The 23,254-nt window shown below is 44.0% G+C and overlaps 1 long non-coding RNA gene across 2 annotated transcripts in view; it reads right to left on the minus strand.

Moving 5' to 3' along the window:
- Nucleotides 1-14,574, minus strand: part of LOC137555888 (uncharacterized) — a 92,117-nt gene extending 77,543 nt beyond the window's left edge. The window contains exon 1 of one of the 2 annotated variants that reach the window (XR_011028558.1): nucleotides 14,512-14,574. This is a non-coding gene — a long non-coding RNA (uncharacterized lncRNA). Of the gene's footprint in view, nucleotides 1-14,495 lie in introns of both variants that reach the window. The other variant, XR_011028564.1, reaches the window with a different exon arrangement.
- Nucleotides 14,575-23,254: the final 8,680 nt, after the last annotated feature.

Raw genomic sequence — 23,254 nt, forward strand, 5'->3', positions numbered from 1 at the left:
AGGGTGTGGGCGGGTGATTGAGTGCCCTAGGGGCAGATAGGGGTCTAATCTGATAGGTAACATTGACAGGGGGTGATTGATGGGTAATTAGTGGGTGTTTAGGGTAGAGAATAGATGGAAACACTGCGCTTGGGTGGTGATCTGATGTCGGATCTGCGGGCGATCTATTGGTGTGGGTGGGTGATCAGTTTGCCCGCAAGGGGCAGGTTAGGGGCTGATTGATGGGTGGCAGTGACAGCGGGTGATTGATGGGTGGCAGTGACAGGGGGTGATTGATGGGTGGCAGTGACAGGGGGTGATTGATGGGTGATAGGTGATTGGCAGGTGATTGACAGGTGATCAGTGGGTTATTACAGGGAAGGACAGATGTAAATATTGCACTGGCGAATTGATAAGGGGGGGTCTGAGGGCAATCTGAGCGTGTAGGCGGGTGATTGGGTGCCCGCAAGGGGCAGATTAGGGTCTGATCTGATGGGTAACAGTGACAGGTGGTGATAGGGGGTGATTGATGGGTAATTAGTGGGTGTTTAGAGGAGAGAATAGATGTAAACGCTGCGCTTGGGTGGTGATCTGATGTCGGATCTGCGGGCGATCTATTTGTGTGGGTGGGTGATCAGATTGCCCGCAAGGGGCAGGTTAGGGGCTGATTGTTGGGTGGCAGTGACAGGGGGTGATTGATGGGTGATAGGTGATTGGCAGGTGATTGACAGGTGATCAGTGGGTTATTACAGGGAAGGACAGATGTAATTAATGCACTGGCGAATTGATAGGGGGGGGGGGGTCTGAGGGCAATCTGAGCGTGTGGGCGGGTGATTGGGTGCCCGCAAGGGGCAGATTAGGGTCTGATCTGATAGGTAACAGTGACAGGTGGTGATAGGGGGTGATTGATGGGTGATTGATGGGTAATTAGTGGGTGTTTAGAGAAGATAACAGATGTAAACGATACATTTGGGAGGTAATCTGACGGCGGGTTTGCGGGCGATCTAATGGTGTGGGTGGGTGATCAGATTGCCCGCAAGGGGCAGGTTAGGGGCTGATTGATGGGTGGCAGTGACAGGGGGTGACAGGGGGTGATTGATGGGTGATAGGTGATTGGCAGGTGATTGACAGGTGATCAGTGGGTTATTACAGGGAAGAACAGATGTAATTAATGCACTGGTGAATTGATAAGGGGGGGTCAGAGGGCAATCTGAGCGTGTGGGCGGGTGATTGGGTGCCCGCAAGGGGCAGATTAGGGTCTGATCTGATAGGTAAAAGTGACAGGTGGTGATAGGGGGTTATTGATGGGTGATTGATGGGTAATTAGTGGGTGTTTAGAGGAGAGAATAGATGTAAACAATGGATTTGGGAGGTGATCTGATGTCGGATCTGCGGGCGATCTATTGGTGTGGGGGGGTGATCAGATTGCCCGCAAGGGGCAGGTTAGGGGCTGATTGATGGGTGGCAGTGACAGGGGGTGATTGATGGGTGATTGACAGGCGATTGACAGGTGATTGACAGGTGATTGACAGGTGATCAGGGGGGATAGATGCATACAGTACATGGGGGGGGGGTCTGGGGTGGGGGGTCTGGGGAGAATCTGAGGGGTGGGGGGGTGATCAGGAGGGAGCAGTGGGCAGGGGGGGGGATAAAAAAAAATAGCATTGACAGATAGTGACAGGGAGTGATTGATGGGTGATTAGGGGGGTGATTGGGTGCAAACAGGGGTCTGGGGGGTGGGCAGGGGGGGGGGGGTCTGATGGGTGCTGTGGGCGATCTGGGGCAGGGGGGGTAAAAAATCAGTGTGCTTGGTGCAGACTAGGGTGGCTGCAGCCTGCCCTGGTGGTCCCTCGGACACTGGGACCACCAGGGCAGGAGGCAGCCTGTATAATACACTTTGTAAACATTACAAAGTGTATTATACACTTTGTATGCGACGATCGTCGGGTTAACATCCCGCCGGCGCTTCCGTATGGCCGGCGGGATGTTGCGGGGGGTGTGCGGCGCCAGGCGGAGGCGGAGGATCGCGTCACGGATGACGCGATCGCTCCGCCCATGCCCCTACAAGGACCGCCGCCAATTGTCAATACGGCGGTCCTTGCGGGGTGCACTTCCCGGCCGCCAATTGTCAATACGGCGGTCGGGAAGTGGTTAACCCAACTTCCCCTATGTAGCCTTTTTAGGTATCTGTTCCCCCCTTTTTTATCTCCCGTCGCCTCAGGATCTCAAATTTCCGCCCCTCTTTTCCCCGTGGTGCTAACTATCAAGAACAGATTGGATCTGGCTACTGTTTTAAAAGGAAATGACCGCTAAGCGTTCTTCTTGAGCAAGGTGCAAACAACATTTCTTTTGTTTCAAAACCACCGAAGCTTCATGTGAGTGTTCGTAGCAAGCTGTGGCTCTGGATCTTTAATTAATCTGGACTCGGAAGGCCCATGTGCGCCCTCTTACAATGGTTCAAATGTTCCCATGTAGTTTTATTTTAGCCACACTATCCCTCCTGTTGACACATGTAAGACTCATGTGTCATTACCACAAATCAATTGAACAGAGTCAGTCAAAGGAAGGTTAGTAGGTCAGCAGTATGCAGAGCGACCTGTAGGTAAAGTCTTAGACTGTAAGTCAGCAGAGGGAGCTGTAGTTGTAGACATCAGGACTGCCAAGTCGTTGCCACGGGAGATGAGGGGACTATCCCAGTTGCACACATGTGAATGGCCAGTGTTGGGGGAGCCCGGAGAACATCCATGGTCTGTGGGACGGGTGGGCTCCTCAGGTGCTGACACCAAACCCTGCGGACGCCATTAAACCGCAAACGTATGCATGATGGGGAAGCATACAGACTGTCAGTAAAAAAACAGTGGGGGACGGAATCCCATATAACAGGCTGGCATAGGGTAAGTGATAAAACACACAGCTTGAGCAAAGACGCAGAAAGAAGCGTATCTATTCTACGATGTTCTTCAGCTCACTACTGTAAGACCAGCTTAGTTGTTGGTGTATTCCCTCCTGTGCACATAGAACTGATCCGCAAAGATTTGTTAATTGCTCTGCGGAAAAGTCACCGCACAAATGCGAACGGGGAAAACATCCTCTGGTCAAAAGACAACAAAGAAAACAAAGATACAGGGGGCCAGGGTGGTGCAGCTTTCTGGACAATAAGACATAAATGCCCAAGCAAACTGGCTGTGCAGCATAGGCGGGGTGGGGGGGTTGGATGGATGGATGGATGGGGGTGGGGTGGGGCTGGGCTTGGTGGGGCTGGTGGCAGGCTCTTGGCAGAGAACTACAGTCATGCATTCCTCTCTGCAGTTCGCCATTAGACAAGGCATCATAGTCAAAATATTTCTATCAAAGTCAGTTTACTGAACTTCTTCTAACATACCCATAAATTATAAAAATTGAATCAGATGTCAATCAGACAGTCAATCAATCGATGACAATGACCCACATACTACAGCAATGCAGCAATCAATTGTTCCCAGAAGCAAAAACAAAAAATCATCATATTTACTCTTATAATTGAAAGTAATATTTGCGGGGTTTCTCTTTTTTTTTTTTTTTATATATCCGCTTTCTGGGTTTTACAAAATATATATTTATTTCTGTCAAACAAACCTTTTATCTTGCTACATGCATTCTTTCAAATCACTCTGTTCCGCTTGTACACACACACATACACACATCTAGGCTGGGATCAGTAGTCCATGAGGCCTCTTGCCCCCTCCTCAGAAATATGGGCGTAACCCATACCTTCACACAAATCCCAGGCAGAAGCTCCACTCGAATTTCACAGAGTTTAACATTATAAACACATTCCAAGTGACCGACATTCACAAACAGACCACTGCAGACAGTAAAAATCACTTTTGAATCTCCAATTTTCATACAAAACATTAGACAAACAGTGTATGTCTGTACTGTAAAAGAAAATACACAAACAACAAACAGCAGCTCATAACTTGTGAATTTCTCCTGTAGCCCCCCCCCCCCCCCCCTCCTTCCCCTCTGCTGGATTCAGTTAGTTACATATTAAATTTTAGAGCTCCAGCTTTACAGATCTGCACAGTCTTTTCAATACCACAAGTAACATTCTATGTTTATCAATAAATTGACTTACTCATTTGCCTTCAACTAGGGCACAAATTAGTACCCTTAACCACACTTCGTCACTGTGGACCTCGAACCCTCTGGGGGCAATGTCGGGCCAGGTGACCTTTCAAACCACATTCAAAACACTCTCCGCATTCTTTGCGACCTTCAAAATCCTTAGATTTGCGCTTTCGTGGGAGTGTGAAGTGCCCATTATCATTCACATAACAATTACTTTCATCTTTGTTGCAATCATAAACATATGCAGCAACTTTCTTCCCTTTCTTCCCCTTCCTCTTAATCACACCTACAGGGTATCGGTATCGGGTGCTTTCTGGAAAATCACTCGTTCCACAAATTCTATGATCCACCACATAGTGTGTAACACACTTGCATATCCCTTCAGTCAAAACCTCACGTATAGCAATCCTAAACCGTTCATAAGGGGAACCTGTTGTTTCAGCAGCAGGGGGAGCTATACCTCTATATTTACTAAAAACCTTCATCACTTTATCCAGTAGCTCATCTATGTCTAATCCATTTATATTATCTTTCACCTCATGTGTCTTGGAGGCTTCATCCACCTTTCGTGGGAGGGGCTTAGTTTGGTTTTGGGGAGGGTTCTGAGGAACCTGACATACAATACATGGTACTTCCTCCAAGTCTTTGCTCTCCGTACTTGGCCCCTCCTCATATATGCCTCTAGTAGCCATCTTTGAGCTTTTAGTAAACCATATTACTTTTCTAAAATCACATTACCCTGAGCATCACATTTAATTTGAGAAACAAATTTCTTTACAGCTGTCAAGATGCAGATACCCTAAAAACACATATTTATTCCCCCACAGGCTGCGATATTTTATCCAATTTTTACTTTTTCCTGCGCATGACACCTTCATCATTAGTGGCCATAATTTTGCTTGTACCTTGCCCCATTGATCTATGTACAGCACTATGATGTAACAATTCCTGCTGTTTCAATCCCGTTCACTCACTTATTGTTGGATTTACAATTTCCCGCGGTCCCCTCCCGGAATATACTGCCTTCTATGCACAAAGATGTAACAATTCCTGCATTTACAGCGCAAAGATCTTACAATTCCCGCTGAGGCAGAGTGCCTGCACTAAGATGGAAACATTTCTGCTAAGACACCTCGGGGGCTGCAGCTGAGACCGGACAACACTCAACGTGATGAACCTCTGTGTGGGCTGATACTGACTGAAGTACAGAAACAACCTGTGATCTAGATCCACTCCGATATTACTGCCTTTTACGCGGCTGTGTTCTATTACAAAAACTTACAATTCCGCTGAGGCACACGGTAGCTTAGGAAATTGACCACAGATTGCGTCATACAACACAATATAACAACACATCAAAACTTATACTCTAATTTTGCGCAGCCCTGTGTATGAGAAGTTACAGAAATAAAAGGTAGTACTTACAATTCAGAAGCTTTCAGGACACCCGAGAAGTTTGTTTTAGAATCCTAAGCAGGCGATTTCACCGACCTTGGCTGAAAAAGTCTCACGGTTCGAAATAAACAGTATGTCACAAGGACATGAGACCTAGTTGCGTTTAGCCACCTTTTGAAAGGGAACATGTGCCCCGGTGGGCTTTCACCGGCTTGCTATCAGATTCGCCAGTCGCAAACGCGCTCCTAGGCCTTAATTCTTTGTGACTATAGGTTTTCCGGCTCGAAGTACCAGATGTTAAAGGAAAATTAACTTACACATGAGACATTCTCCGTTAAGGGCCAAAAACGTATAAATCTTTATTCACTTGTACAAGGACTTTTCTCAGCCAGCATATAGAGTCTGCATCTACACAGGCCCTGCACAGCAGTAGAAAAGTGACTTTCTCCTGGGTGCAGGGATCTTTTAAAGCATAATTAATATGATAAAATATTCCTCCGTTTGGGCAGTTCTTTCTGGTAAAAGTCCAACCAGCATGTTAAGTTCTCCTTTTGGGTGGGGTTGCTTGTCTCCTCTTTGTCCTTCGTGAAAGTGAAAGTCAACTTTAGAGGAAGTCTTCTGAAATCAGTTTCTTGTTTCGTTTCCTTCAAAGTCACCCCCACCTTCAGAAAACTGGCTCAGACTGCCTCTCAAAGAGTCGTCTCCCCTGTGCCTAGCACACCATGACACTGAGGGGGAAGGGAGGTGTTCTGGAATTTCACTGAAAAGGACATAGGAAACTGTGCACAGTAAATGGTTCAAAAACATATATTCAGTGATATTGTGATAACACTTAGGGTAATAATAATTCCATTACTTAAAGTGTCACTCTAACACACTAGTCTGATTTTGTGCATGTGGTCCTTATAGCCACATAAGAATATAAAGGATATATATATATAAAGATTAACAGATTAATTATACATTTCCATAATTCTTTCCATAGAACCCAACTGCCATCCCCCCCCCCCCCGCGCATGATGTCCAACTTTTCTCTCTCATCTTTCCTGCTCATGGGCTCTCCCCCCCTCCCCCGGCAACACACCTGAAGGCTCCTTCACAGCACCACTTTCCACAAACAGTAAATATCTTGCATGCATGCACCCATCATCATCATCACTAGCCTCACTGACAGCAGGCATAGGTATTGCAAGCTGCGTTTACAGTCAAAGTGTGATGAAATAAAAGCAGGCATTCTATAGAGAACTGGGTATTCTACACTTTGCCTGAACGAATTCAGGCATTCTATGGAATGCCTAGACAAAGTACATAATGAAACAGACACTTCATACTTCACCTAATCGCTTCAGGCATTCTATAGAATGCCTGATTTCGTACTTTGCCTGTAACATATACGGTAGGTAAGCATCACATTTATGTAGCTACTTCAGTTACTAGTGTGATGCAGTGCTCTGTTTCAGGAAATGATGATGAAGTGGTCAATGTCAGGTGGACAGTGGAAAAGTACCTTACTCCTGTGAAAGAAAAGGAGGAGGGAGAATGCTAGTGTTAGGTGCCCTATTCATCAGCAGCAACTAGGTCTAAGAATGAATAGAAGTGAAGGTTCACTGAGAATGCATTCAAATCTCCCTGCATGCCAAAACGTGGCAATGGGCTTTCTGATGCTATGTCCCAAAAAATGCTGCAGGCACAATTTTTTATCTGTACCTGAAACTGCCTATTTACTTTCATAGTTAGTTTGGATGAAAACAGACATTTGTCCATCAAGCCCAACTAAAAAAATAATAATAATAAATAAATAAAACACCATTCTGAACCTGCATATATTCCAGTTGATCCAGGGGAAGGCAAATAACCTTATAAGGCCTGGGCCAATAGCCTTAAAAGGGAAAAATTCCTTCCCGACTCCAGATGGCAGTCAGATACCGTATTTTTCGGACTATAAGACGCTCCGGACTATAAGACGCACCTAGCTTTAGAGAGCAAAAACCAGGGAAAAAAAGAAAAATACTAAATCTGGTGCGTCCATGGTCTAGGAGCGTCTTGTACATGTTCTCCCCCAATTATATATCCTCCACTAGTCCCTCTTGTGTCCTTCAGTCCCCCTTGTGTCCTTCTGTCCCCCTTGGAGTCGTCCTCCTGTCCCCTTTCATGTCCTCCTCTTGCCCCCTAGCCAGTATCTCTCCCCCGGTAATTAGCTACATGTATCCTCCCTGTGTAAGGTAATTAGCCTTGCATCTGCCCTGTGTATGGTAATTAGTGTTGCATCTGCCCCAGTATATGGTATTTAGCCCAGTATCTCCCCCTGTGTATGATACCTAACATTGTATCTCTGTATCTTCCTGAGTAAGGTAAATTAGCGTTCAAATTCACTTCCATGTAAGGTAATTAGCATCCCATACCCCCCCCCCCCGCCCATGAAAGGTAATTCGTGTTCAATCTTCAGACCCCCACACAGGCAATGTAATTAGTATTCAATTACCTTGCCCTCCCACCTGTGTAAGCTAATTAGCATTTAATCACTCCACTTCCTGCCCGTGTAAGCTAATTAGCATTTAATTACCCCCTTCCGCCCATGTAAGTAAATTAGCATTCAATGACGTGCCTCCCGCCCATGTAGTCTAATTAGCATTCAATGACGCGCCTCCTCCCCGTGTAAGCTAATTAGCATTCAATCACCCCTCCCGGCTGTGTAAGTAAATTAGCATTCAATCTCTCGGTGTAATGTACCGTAATTAGCCGCGGGCATCACTCACCTGAAACTGGAAGCCTGCGATGAACGGCTGCTTGTCTCACTCACTCCTTCCTCATAGTGACGGTCGCGTATGTAATGACGTGACCAGGAAGTGACGGCAATAGGAGAAAGGAGTGAGCAAGAGAAGCAGCTATTCATGGCAGGCTTCCAGTGTCAGCTGAGTGATGCGGCTAATTACCGGTACCTTACACCGAGCTAATTTACTTACCCGGGCGGGAGGGGGGTGATTGAATGCTAATTAGCTTACACGGGCAGGAGGCGCGTCATTGAATGCTAATTAGATTACACGAGCGGGAGGCGCACCATTGAATGCTAATTAGATCACACGGTTGGGAGGCAGGTTGAATAAATGCTAATTAGCTTACACGGGCAGGAGGGCAGCGTGACTGACTTAATGAATTACTTTCAATAGACGGCCGGGATCGCGCTAATTAGGTTAACAGGAGATAACCACCGCTATTCACTTTACACATGGGCAGTGCAGGAGGACAGCAGAGACATTACAGGGAGTCCCCGGCAACGTGGCGAGGCGGCGGTTTGTAGCGGCTGGCGTTCGTAAGTCGGGAACTCCCTGTATTCGGTCTATAATACGCAGGCACTTTTTCCCCCCACTTTTGGGGAAGAAAAAGTGCGTCTTATAGTCTGAAAAATACGGTAAATCCCTGGTTAATCTCTTCCGGGAATTACCTAAAAATGATAGCCTTGGATGCCCTTCAATGCAAGGAAAGCACCCAATCACTCTTTAAATGCAAATATATAGTTTGCCATAACTACTTCCTGAGGTAAGATGTTCCAGATTTTAACCACTCTCACTGTAAAGGACCCCTTTCTAAATAGATTGCAAAAACTTTTTTTTCCTTCACACTCAAATCATGTCCTCGTGTTCATCATACAACCCTAGGGACAAAAAGTGAATCTGCCAAGTTTTTGTATCGCCCTCTGATGTATTTATAGGTTATTGTATTTATACATGTTTCCTAGGCCGTCATTTTAGATCTAAATTCATGTGTGGGAAAAATAGAGTGAATTGTGCTAAGTGGGAATGGGGCCTTTCACTCTGCCTGCCGTACTAATGCCCATGGGTGGGTAGTGTGAGGCCAGGAATGCAACATTAAGAGGAGCATGGCAGTACCATGGCACACCCAGGCAAGGCAATTGTACAGCAGTGCTTTGCAGCAGTTGCAGCATTAAGACAGGGGGGAAGAACCAGAAAAAAACTGTTCTGTAAGACTGTATCAATACATAGGTTAAACAACCAAAAAGTGCTTATAATATGCAAAGGTTAAATTCAACCTCTAAAAACTTGGCGCACTCTACTTTTTGTCCATGCTAGAGCAAAAATGAGTAAACATAGTAACGTTGCATGAATTCGGCCTCTAAGTGAACTTACCCAATGTTACAATAACGGCGTGTTTCAGCAGTATAATGTCTTCTCATGAGGTTATAATCTTCTAAGGAGTTAAAGATATAGATATCCATGAATGTGGGAACTGTCCCTTAATTGTCTTAATGTGCTTCTAAGAATCATAACTGGAATATATTACAGCATGCATCACAAAACTCTTCAGGAAAAATAATGCATAAAGTATGATTTACAGATTACATTTACAGTATTATGAGATTGTATATGCACAGAAGATATGATACATGACATGACTGATAATAAAGCTTTTCTTCTTGGTAAAGTTAAAATAGAACATAAAATCGAAGCAGGTCATTTTGGCACGCACTCTCTTCCCCACCTTGCACCTGACCAGGATGCTGCCATAGACATAATATTAGGTCTGTTGCCATGCAGCAGTGTAATTTGGGAACCGGCAATGGCTAGACCCCAAATTACTTCTCCCTCCGAGTTGCTACGACTTGGAAGGGGAATAGTAATTGATGCCACCGGGAATTTATGTGGCAGCATGGTGAGCCATCATTCGGTTCACCCTGCGACAAAGTGTCCGGGCAGTGAGAGTCCACGTACGCCCATGAAGTGTCTTTGTATTCAGCATGTTTCTCTCTAGCCAGCTGGTCAACTCACCTATACTGTATCCATCTAAAGATAACAATATCTTCAAACACATATAAGAAATTTGAGCAAAGCTGCCAATCAGCTTTAACACATTAAAAGCACATTTTTCTCAGTTCATGATGCCACAACGCTTTTAATAACAGAAATTCTGTTTTCAGCAATATTTTAAAGTATATTATCAGCAAGGGAAACCTGTATTTAAAATTTAGTAATAACTGATATAAGTAGGAGAGTGGCCCACTAACCTCATGAAAAACAAAAGCCCCCAAAGTATTACTATATGCTATGTATATGATGTTAGGCATTTGGGTTTGTGAGCGGGCACAAAACGGATTACACACCAGCCATTTTTTTTTTAGCATTATCAGTATCCGTGACTTCATAACTTCATATGTGGACAGAACTAAAGCTAGAAAAGTCACCACAATGAGTATTGTTAATTTAATACTGATGTGCAAGAGAAAACATGACAAGTGACATTTTTTTAACCTCTTAGAGATGACAGGAAACAGCCCTAAAGTGTCCATCAACCTCTATGAAAACTGTGAATGATACTTACAGACTGTGTGAGAAGAAGATGAAGTGGTTCATTCTCCGCAAGGACCTTCTTGCTGTTCTGTTGCTTCACTCCAGCTAACCAGGTGGCTGCCAAAGATGGGGTCAAAAAGGACCATTTTCCCAAACATAATGTTCATATTATAAAATGTTACTGTTATGAAATCTCTTTTTGTATGTACCATCAATAATTATGCATGAATTTTTAGCATTTTGTGATAGGCTTAGTATACTTATGCTCTTTGCAACACAGACAGGCACAGAACATTTATATTGCGCTTTTTGTGTTAGGGAGTCTTGCCCAAGGTCTTCTACTGGATAGGTGCTGGTTTACTGAACAAGCAGAGCTGAGATTCAAACCCAGATCTCCTGTGTGAGCCCTTAACCAGTACACTATCCAGTCACTACACTAAAAGCGGGAGTAGCTGTAATCTGCAGGTTATGGCAAATTTTAGAATTGAACTTTCTGAGTCTGGTCTTCAGTCCTCACACATCTCATTCTTTTCTAGGAAAAACTTGAATCGCCCCCATTTAGTCTTTGAAAAATAGAGATCACTGCAAGTTCCCATGAGGTTTCCCATAGAAGGTATTCCGCTTCATGCTGGAAATGTCTTTGTTATATGTAAGATCAAAAATGGGACTTGCAAGTTTTCCTTAGTAATACAACTCTGAACTTCGTAAGAGGAGGAGACTGGCTCACATCCTATTAACTTTTCTCCTGATTTTTCTCCAAGGTGATATTTTCAAACCATACCAATAAAATATTATTGAAAGCTCCCTCCATGCATTTTTTTGTATTTTTTCAATTGCTAAGTTCTCTCTTTTTTATTAACACAAACTATTTAACTGCGGTATGTAACAAGTCCACAACTGAGTTTGAGGCTGATCCATCTGACACAAATTATGACATACACAGATAAAGATCAAGAGACTGGACTTGTTAGCTGTTCTAAGGCCAAATATCAAACAAAGAGACAAAAGTTAAAACTATCAACATTAATTATAATTTTATAAAATTGTTGTTGTTCAACCATAATAGAGCCCAGCTGTCAAGGAAACTGTTAGCATATGATTCCGCACTAATGAGATCAGACATATGTTTCGTGGTCTACTACACCGCTTCATCAGAGGCAAAAGAAATTCATAGCATAGTGTTTCTCTAACAGTTTGTAACTGAACAATAAATATCATACCACCATGAATGGGTTATCAGATGGAATTACACCCCCACAGAATGTGGGGTGTAGGGCATCGTAGGAGTAGGTGCCCACCATTTGTTTTATGAACAGTGTAATTCATGATCCCAGTGGTGAGCGAGGCTTTCAGCCTGCTAAAAATGCTAAAATGCTCAGTCACCTATGTATACTGTGTACAAATACAAAGGGCTGCAGCGCACAACTGAAAAAAACAGGGGCTGTTGGTCATGCTTTACAGGATTAGTAAATGTATTTAAAGAGGAACTCTCGCAAAAATCTTGAAATTTAAACCACATACAAATAAGAAGTACATTTCTCCCAGAGTAAAATGATCCAAAAATTACTTTTCTCCTTTGTTGCTGTCACTTACAGTAAGTAGTAGAAATCTGACATTACCGACAGGTTTTGGGCTAGTCCATCTCTTCATGGGGTATTCTCAGCATGGCCTTCATTCTTTATAAAGATATTCCCTGAAAATTATGAATACAAAGATGCTGGCCAGCATCCCTGCTCACTGCACACAATTTTGGCAGTTGGACAGAGCAAGTGATTTTAAAAATAAAGAAAACCCTGAGAACCCCTTATGAGAAAATGGGCTAGTCCAAAATAGTCGGTAATGTCAGATTTCTACTACTTACTGTAAGTGACAGCAACACAGGAGAAAAGTCATTTCTGGCTCATTTTACTCTAGGAGAAATGTACTTCTTATTTGTATGTGTTTTAATTTTTTTTTTTTGCAACAGTTCCTCTTTAAAGGACTTCCGAGGCCAAAATCCGGCCCCCAAATGTAAAAAAAGTTATCTACCTGTATGACTTTCTAAGGCACGGAGGACGCCGTCCGCGCCCTCCGTGCCGTTCCGCCGGGTCCCCGCCTCTCAATACGACCCCGAATGGCTCCCGACCCCACGGCCAGGGTCGGGCTCTGCTGCCTGTATAAAGATGGCCGCCGACCCTGGCCGCGGCTGCGCACTCCGCATGGCCGCTACTGCGGCTGCGCAGCACTAGGGCCAACCCCCCGATCCACGCAACAGGCTGTTTCCTGTAGCGTGGATCGGGGGGTTGGCCCTAGTGCTGCGCAGCCGCAGTAGCGGCCATGCGGAGTGCGCAGCCGCGGCCAGGGTCGGCGGCCATCTTTATACAGGCAGCAGAGCCCGACCCTGGCCGTGGGGTCGGGAGCCATTCGGGGTCGTATTGAGAGGCGGGGACCCGGCGGAACGGCACGGAGGGCGCGGACGGCGTCCTCCGTGCCTTAGAAAGTCATACAGGTAGATAACTTTTTTTACATTTGGGGGCCGGATTTTGGCCTCGCAAGTCCTTTAAGCTCACTGACTATGCCAAAGTGGCCCCCATCCAGTGAGTCCAACTCTAACCGTGAAAAAAATAATACTTCTCTTTATATTTTTCTTATGGGGACAATGCCAAAAGCCCAACAATGAGTCAAACACATGGGAATGAAAATGAAATAAAAAAGAATGAATCTTCCAACTAGCTACTGAAATAGATCTCTGAATATATGCAATCTGCTTGATCATATGCTGAAACTGTGCTAGGCTTGAGTGTGGTTATGTAGTGTGGTTATGAATTTCAAAATGTTAAAACAATAATTTACATTTTAAAATGATAAATTACAAAATTTGAATTCTCAAAACAAATTTAAAAATGTTAAAACAGGTAAAACGATAATTTACAAAAAATTATAATTGTCAAAACAAACTTGAAAACGATATTTTACAAGCCACTAATTCTCAAAATGAAAAATTTCCCACAATTGAATGCCCATCCAAATCATCCAGTTTTGCGCCCAATAGCTGATATTTACCATTAGAGTGAGTGGAGGTGTCCGATTTGTCCACTTTTTATATGCACCCAATTTTGCTGCCTCCAAGAGAAAGTGAATGAGAATTGAGAGACTGGATATCAGAGAGTGCATATAACTGTGTACTAATGTAAAGTCAGCCTGCATAATAAATTACACTGTTCTCCTGAAAGGGAAAAAAAAAATCTGTTTCTCATTTTTATGCATCTGTAGTATCCTGTGGATTGTCAGCAAGATTTTTAAGCCTCTTACAGAGAAATGTTTATGTGCATATAACTGAGACATCATTGCAGTTAAGTGTAAATACATCCGAGCTCCCCACACCCACCCAAACAAATCTGTCAAAACGAAGGGCTGTATCTACAAACAATGCTACAAAGTAATTCTAGTATATACAGTTCTAACTGATTCTGTCGAAGCAATGCTTCTGTTGCTCTGTTGCACTCGTAGAGATCAGAATGAATCTTATCAAAAGAGGAAAATCAAATGACATCAAAATAATACTGATGTGAAAGACAAATGTCTAGCCAGAGTTGCCCTCAGGCTGCAATTCTTGATCTCAAAGAAAAAGGTTTTTGGTTTTGAAACTGGAATTTATTTTTGCACATAAAGCACATCATCACTTATAAACATGTAAAAGTATATAAATGACATAAGCTAAGTACAGACCAACAATTTATGTCACCTTGCAGGGATTGGGGCTCGACCCCTCAGACAACAGTTTGCGGCAGAGGTCTTTACAAATGAGTCTGTTGCTGTGGAAGAGAGGTGGAGCAACAGCAACATCTGTTGCTATGGAGGGGAGGTGGAGGTACAAATAGTGCACAAGATAGAGTGGCTTCCAGGGTAGTGGTGAGAACAATGCAATTGAGGAAAGTTTGGGCATCAGGGTCGCTAAAGATCCGGCATGCTGGATCTTTAGACAAAATCTGGCAGCCATTGTGCATACACTAGATGCGTGCATGTTCCTTCCCTGGGATGGATTGCCTTGGTTAATTGGTTATTGGTTGCCTTGGCCAAGTTTATTCCAATGGGTGTATGTAGCTATAGATTTATAACTTATTAATCTGAATAGTACTGGTTTAGCAGTGCCTGCTGTGTCTTCGCTGACTCTTCACTGTCTCTGTCATCTTCAGGCCATTGTGATGCTACTTGTAGTATCATCAGTTAAGCTTCCACCGAGGTGTGTGTGTGTGCGCGCATGTCTGTTTGATTGTGTGTGTGTGTGAAGTTTGTCTGTTTGTGTGTGTGTGTGCGCGCATGTCTGTTTGTGTGTGTGTGTGTGTGCGCGCATGTCTGTTTGTATGTGTGTGTGTGTGCGCGCATGTCTGTTTGTATGTGTGTGTGTGTGCGCGCATGTCTGTTTGTGTGTGTGTGTGCGCGCATGTCTGTTTGTGTGTGTGTGCGCATGTCTGTTTGTATGTGTGTGTGCGCGCATGTCTGTTTGTATGTGTGTGTGCGCGCATGTCTGTTTGTATGTGTGTGTGCGCGCATGTCTGTTTGTATGTGTGTGTGTGTGCGCGCATGTCTGTTTGTGTGTGTGTGCGCGCATGTCTGTTTGTATGTGTGTGTGCGCGCATGTCTGTTTGTATGTGTGTGTGCGCGCATGTCTGTTTGTATGTGTGTGTGTGTGCGCGCATGTCTGTTTGTATGTGTGTGCGTGTGCATGTGTGTGTGTGTGTTGTGTGTGTGTAAAGGAAATTAAAATGTGCCAGCGAGAGGGTCCCTCTTAGCCCCACTTCTGCTCTTTAAGATAGGGACCCCTCTTCTATGCTCTCTGATAGTCCGATGGGACCCTCATAGAGGGAGATGCATGTACACTTCTGTATTCTGCAAAGAGTTTTGTTTCAAAGGATAACTGAAGTGAGAGGGTTATGGAGTCTGCCATATGTATTTCCTTTTAAACAATACCAGTTGCCTGGCAGCTATGTGCGGCAGTCACGAGTGGGGACGGGAGCGCTAAATGCCCCACGTGTGATTCTAATAACCACTTCATTAGGAGCTTCCTGCTTATTTGGTTGCTATTTTTCAGCAGCAACCCCTATGATTTATTTATGACATGCTATGGTCATTATTATTGCACAGTGGATTATTTCAATCTTTGGTTTGGAACACATTTCAGTACATTGCACTTGGTTGAATCATTTATACACTTCCCAGCCCAGGTTGCTTCAGGAGAGAACCCTTCTCCTAGGGCATGTGTGTCAGTCAAAATGATCTATTTAATGACATCAGGGAGTCCCCTATGATATTGCTGCCTCCACCTTGAGTGTTGTAGGCCATGATTTGCTAAAATTGTTTAACTATACCAGCAATTGTCTAATAAAGTACTGTGTTGTTTTATACTAGAGGTGCAGAGTTTTTCAAGGAATACTTCTTCCTCTGTTGCACTGAGCAGAGACAATAAAACATTAATCAAAGTTTTTACACATAAAATAAAACTTTTTACCTCAGGTTCACTTTAAGTAGATCAGGTGAATAATGTGTGTCTCATTTCTGCCATTAAACTTTGCTTCTCACATCTGAAAAGAATAATTGTATTATTACGAAAGCTTGCTTGACCTTTACATAGACCGATACCATCTAACAGAGGATTTTTGTTTACCTGTGATCATTTTAGCCTTGCTGTGCATTTTGTTGAATTGTGTAAAAATATTTGCATGCGTTATACACTCTCTAACATATGTGTCATTAACGATAATGATTATTGAATTCGTTCCATGAAAATGTAGCTCATCTAGGGAAATAAAATATAGAGAAACCGAGAGCCCAATATAGTGTAGTATGTTAAAACATAAACGAAGTAAGGCAAATCAGTGAGAAGAATATACTCACAAACGTGGGTTACCACACAGGCAACCACTGTATAAGCAGGTGAGGAGATTAGACCTGTCCTCACACAGGATTAAGAAGTCGCTCTCTGTAGATGAGAAAAAGGGGTAGATCACCCCTCCACCAGGGGTGGACACGATTTTGCAGTAGGAGAACAGAGGCGCCAGCAGAATAAAAGTGGACAAAAGCTTTAAAATTTGCTTGGAGGAAGTGGTGGACTTACCTCCATAAAGCAGACACGAAAGACTGTCTGTATAATAGTAATCACATTTATTATATTGTACCCCAAAAGTGCAACGCGTTTCGCAGGCCGAGCCCGCTTCATCAGGCAATAAAGTGGGGACAAAACAGAATTCCAGCAGTAGCAGGTGTCGCGCCTCATCTAGGGAAAATCACAGCAAGGTTCCTGCCTGATACATGCAATATAGACATAGCAGAGATGGATTAAGATGAAATGAGGCAAATTGGCAATGTAGTAGATTTGGGGCATCCTCAAGGCTGTAACAAGGGGGGAGCAGATCATGTGACTGCGGGGAGGGAGGGGGAGCAGAGGTGTGGGGGCTCCACCGACTAAGCTTTCTCGGATACTCCAGATCAGGTATTTTTGGTACTGCACATGTTATGGGTGCGAAGATCCTGATGGTCACACTTGTGTTGTGCCCGATGTAAGATGGGCCCCCAGGCTGTGAGGGTCATCAAGGAAAGGCAAAGGAAGGGTTGTGAACATTAAGGGGCCACATCAAAGTTTTGCTGGGGGGGGGGCACATGATTTGTAGTGACACCCCGAGGCCCCCTTGTGGTCCTTTTAGTAAGCTGACGTGGAGAGAGGCCAAAGAAGGTGGCAGGTGGAACCTTAGACACCCACTAAGCCCCAGGCACCTGCCTAGGTTGCCTGGTGGGTGATCTTTCTCCGAGACATAGGCAAAGAGAAGGAGTGAGGCTGGGTGCACACATAGCAGAAACGCTACCGTTGCGTAACATGCTGCGCTTTTGCCACTAATGGAAGTCTATGGGCCGCAGGAAAAAAATCATTTAAAAAAGCATATGCGTTTTCAAACCTGCGTTATTAAAAATGCTGGTTTTGTTGCATTTTATTCATAGACACATCAAAAACGCACATAATGAAAGTCAATGGGAATGCAATGGTATGCTATTTTCATACGTTTTTCATGCATTTTTATATGCGTTTTTCCCCAAAATATTTTTTATGTTGTATTTCCACTTCCTGTTGCCTTCCTAGTGATTTGCATAAATGGAAATATAAAAACGCATGAAAAACGCATACAAAACACATATGTGTTTTGTATACGCGAAGCGCAAACTCATGAAAATGCATGGAAAACGTATGAAAAATGCAGTAAAAGCGCACAAAAAAGGCACACAACATTAACATAAAACGTGACATAAAACGCAGCCTATCACGCTATGTGATGTGTGCACCCAGCCTGAGACAGGTTTAAAAATACAAAATAGGAATACACTCCATAGAAAATTGCAGGGATGCTAAAATCTTTTCTTGCTCTGCTGTAAAAGCAATGGACGCTGATTATAATTTGTGGCATTGTAAACTTATGCTTATGAGTTTATAAAATGCGGTCTGCAGCTTCGCCATTATTAAACATCAGAGAGTGCGGAATATCCCTAAATGTCAACACAGATGTTATAAACTGCAGTAACAGGCAGGAGGCACATCTCATTTTCCTTCTCACAATCTATGGTGCTGCTGATAAGGTCTTCTGTCTCTTCAGGAAAGTAACTGCTTTGTACCTGGTTGAAGTGGCAGCAATTACACTACACACATATAATTTCTTCCCCAGCTACACAAAAGGTTACCGCTTTCCGCAAACTCCATCCTGGAAATGAACACGTATTTTAACAGTTGCGAAATTTTCAGCTGAAAGAAAAAAATAAAAAATACCTGTGCTATTGTTTGCAGCTGACAAGCCATACACAATGCTGGCATTTAAAAATGCCAACATATGTATTGTAATTCTAAATGCCTGGGAATGAGAAAGTGTGTTGTGCAATTCATGGGATCATTATACTGTCACTAAATAGCAGAGATCCTTGTCTAAAAATGTTTTACTTACTTACGTATTTTTCTTTCCCAGAACATTTCCACAAATGATTATTCACAAGGTGTTCTTAAAGTAAAACAATGCTTGGAGAAGTAGGAAATTACATTGTTAAAGGATTTACGAGCCCAAATTATTAACAAAAAAAGTTAAAAAAGTGAAGTACCTGCATCTCTTTAAAAGACACGGAGGACGCCATCCGCGCCCTCCGTGTCATTTCGCCGGGTCCCCGCCGCTCAATAGACCCCCCCGGCCTGTCACAACCGCAGGGCCCGGGTCGAGCTCTCCTGCCTCTGCCAATATGGCCGCCGGAGCTGGCCGCGGCTGCGCAGTCCGCACCTGCCGCATGTGCGGCTGCGCAGCTCTAGGGCCAACCCCCCGATCCATGCTACTATAGCGTGGATCGGGGGCAGAGCTGGGACAAGGTCCTTCAGCACCCAAGGCTGAGACACCAAAGTGCGCTCCTCCCCCCCCCCCAGCCATCACACACTGATTGCTACTAGACTAAGAGGCGCCCCAGGGCCCCCAACCTCCCTAATACCTTAATCTCTAGTTATCTGACTTGCAGTCACTGCCATGTATCCCCTTTTCCTATTTCTTTCTGCTTCAAACACAATTGGGAATGACAACTGAATGAATTGTGCGCCCCCTCCTACACTGCGCCCTGAGGCTGGAGCCTCTCCAGCCTCTGCCTCGGCCCGGCCCTGATCGGGGGGTTGGCCCTAGAGCTGCGCAGCCACACATGCGGCAGGTGCGGACTGCGCAGCCGCGGCCAGCTCCGGCGGCCATATTGGCAGAGGCAGGAGAGCCCGACCCGGGCCCTGCGGTCGTGACAGGCCGGGGGGTCTATTGAGCGGCGGGGACCCGGCGGAATGACACGGAGGGCGCGGATGGCGTCCTCCATGTCTTTTAAAGAGATGCAGGTACTTCACTTTTTTAACTTTTTTTTTAATAATTTGGCCTCGTAAGTCCTTTAACTCGCTTAGAAAAGGGGTACTTGCATAACTATCACTATGACCTTCTGGTGTCAGCACTTTATGAGTTATGAGACCAGAACCAGCATGCGGCGACTCAAAATCAGACTCATAACAGCTGATCTGAATAGTTATAGTTTGTGATTATACACTTTTGTTAAAGTGGATCTGAACGCTTGCACAAGACACAAGGAGAACAGAGAGAAATGCACCCTGGGTGTTTTAAGAGAGAAGAGCCTGTCTAATCTCCCTCATCTTTGAAGAATCACAAGTGAAATGTGATCTCTCAGCTTTGTCAGCACAGAAGTTTAGCAGTTCTCGGCAGACGCAGCTAATTTGTAAACACAGGGTGTTAACCCTTTGTCTGCTTCCATGAAAGCAGGAAGTAAACACGCAGCAGATTTATTGCGGTTGAGTAACAAATACATATTTTTCTTTAAAGGTTATAAGTGATGAAACAGAGTGTTCTGTACACGCAGATAGGCACCCAGTATAACAAGTTAGAACTCTTTACCTAAGAAAATATACAGAGATAAATCATACACTACCATCAGGAAATGCAGCTTACTTAGAACAGAGAGGAACACAGAGAATGAATACAGGAAAACACAATACCATAGAGACCATCATTTCACTTTACAGACAATGATATCTTGTGGTTGATTTATTATACTGCAGTTTAGGTAATAATCCTGTTGATACTTCAAACAATTATGCTGTTGCTTATATTATAGAGCAGAAAGAACGTTCTGAGTTTAAGTGCGCTTTAAGAAAAATGAAAAGCAAAATGCTTTCATTTCTGCTCAAATATTATTATTTTTTTTTTTCAAATAGGGCTCCGCTCAACAAACATACTTCAATTCACTAAGCCCTGCTCAGGAAGTCTCACTTACCAGCTGTGGAGCAGGTCAGCGGTCAGGCAGGAAGCTGTGTGCATGAGTCGAGGGTTTATATCCAGTGAATCCCCAGCATCCCTTTAGATGAGCTGCAGCCCCCAGGGGGAGCTCTTCTGTATACCAGTATACAGATATTTATTATGTAAAGGGATGCAGAAAAGCCTTATAAAATGTCTCCTTCCCCTGCTCTGCCTGGGTGAAGTCCCGCCTTCCAGGGTATTGGACCAAATCAGGTGAGAAGCAGGGCTGTGTGGCTCTCCCTACTGGCTGTCTGGTTCTCCCTACTGGCTGTCTGCTACATCTGTCAATATGTTACCGCATAGAGAGTGCGAGTTACCAGCTAGTCAGAGCGGAAGGTAAATACTCAACACTTTTGTTTAATTTACTGAATGCTTTATTGTTTGTAAATTACAGTTGTCTGACATTTCTTGAGGTATATACTGCACAAGTCGGTAATTTACCTCACGTAATAGTAATAGGTTTAGTGAATTGGCATTTAGCAAGGTGATTAGTAAAATCAGCTGTTTTCTTCGTTACCGAATGTAGTAATGCTTAGTTATTTGAGGCCTGTATGTCCAGTTTTAGATTATATATATATATATATATATATATATATATATATATATATATATATATATATATATATATATATATATATATATATATATATATATATATATAAAATCTGCTGTGATGACTACTATTGCCAATACTGTACTGAATACCAATAGTTGGTGGTAGGTGCAGCTGCTGTAAAATATTATATGTATGCAAGTTAGTTAGAGGAGAAATAGATATAGTTTTAACATTTTAGCCTTTTAATTATATTATCATGCTTGGGTGCCCCCTGAATCTTTATTAGCACTGCTCTGCACAATGAAGCCTTCTTAAAACACAACGTATTAGTAGGCATTTATAAAAGTAAAAAATAAAAGAGATAATAAGGGGAGAAAGTCTCTTGTGATAAACTGCACCAAGCATGAATAAACAGGAATTACTATTTGCATACTAGATAAAGCATACTTGGGTCACTGAGAAGTAAATGGGAATGTGCTGAAGCTGAGGTACAAACAATTCTTTCTGCACACTGTAGAATCTTAACGTGGTTATAGATCGAATGGCTATCACAAAATTGATCCTCCTGAACACTTAGGGCTCGTTTCCACTAGTGCGGTGCGGAATCGCCTGCATTCCACCGCGGACGAAATCGCATGCGGGTGCGATTCTGCATGCGTTTTTGCCGCGATTTCGCATGCGATTCCGCATAGGTAAGGTATATGCGAATTTAACCATGTCACTGCCTGTGTAAATTAACATTAATGCCTATGCGAAATCACATGCAATTTCGCGGCAAAAAACGCATGGTCACCCCGCATGCGATTTCCCTATTAGATACATTAGCGGCGATTCGCGCACATTCCTTCTGCACTCGAAATCTGACGGCTCTGCCGTGCAGATTTCTGCCGCACCAAAAAACGCTCCCGCAGCCGCACAAGTGGAAACGGCCCCATCCACTTACATTGCCTATGCGAATCCGCGTGCAGTGCCCACATGCGGATTCCCTATAGTGGAAACGAGCCCTTACTATATCTTATTGTCTTTGCTTCCCACGCTAGAGAACGTATTCTCTATTGTGTGTAGGATGCACTCTTTATTTAAAGAGGAACTGTATTAAAACTAAAGTAACGAATACAATTGCTTATTTTTGTTATAATATTCAATTATAAATTATTTACTCAGCTAAATGTTTCCTCCCCCATTATGTACATTCTGAAATGTATCACAGGCGACAACATCTTCTTGCCAAGTGATCTCTGAGGAATGTTCGTTTGCTGATAGTTCTATGCACAGATGGAGATACTACTTGCTTGGCAGTTGGAAACAGCCTTATTGCCCACAGTGCAATGAGGTTCACAGACAGCAAACTGTCTGGGCCATGGCCCTGACATCACACTGTGGGAGGGGTTTCACCACAATATCAGCCATACAGATGACCCTGATGATCTATCTGAGAAAGCGTAAAGATTTCTTGTGGGGAAGGGGGTATCAGCTACTGATTGGGATGAAGTTCAGTCATGGGTTAAAGTTCCTCTTCAAAGTGTAAAGATACATACAGATAGTGTTGGGCGAACAGTGTTCGCCACTGTTCGGGTTCTGCAGAACATCACCCTGTTCGGGTGATGTTCGAGTTCGGCCGAACACCTGACGGTGCTCGGCCAAACCGTTCGGCCACATGGCCGAACTAAGAGCGCATGGCCGAACGTTCCCCGAACGTTCGGCTAGCGCTGTGATTGGCCGAACGGGTCACGTGGTTCGGACCCGAACGCGCTCTGATTGGCCGAACGGTCACGTGGTTCGGGTAAATAAATACCCGAACCACGTCATATCTCCGCCATTTGTCTGTGGGTTTAGCTTTGGGTAGGCAGGCAGGGTAGTTCGCGCTCCAGCCACGCTAGCCAGGGTCCCCCCCAGTCATTGTGTGTCGCAGCTGGGAACAGTAGTACACCGCTCGCTCAGCCACACTATATATAGCATTGGTTACTGCCACTGTGTACCTCGCTCAGCCACACTATATAGCATTCTGTGTACTGTTCTGTGTCTGCTGGGAACAGTAGTACACCGCTCGTTCAGCCACACTATATAGCATTCTG

The sequence above is a fragment of the Hyperolius riggenbachi genome, chromosome 1, assembly GCF_040937935.1.
Source record: "Hyperolius riggenbachi isolate aHypRig1 chromosome 1, aHypRig1.pri, whole genome shotgun sequence".
Taxonomy (NCBI): Eukaryota; Metazoa; Chordata; class Amphibia; order Anura; family Hyperoliidae; genus Hyperolius; species Hyperolius riggenbachi.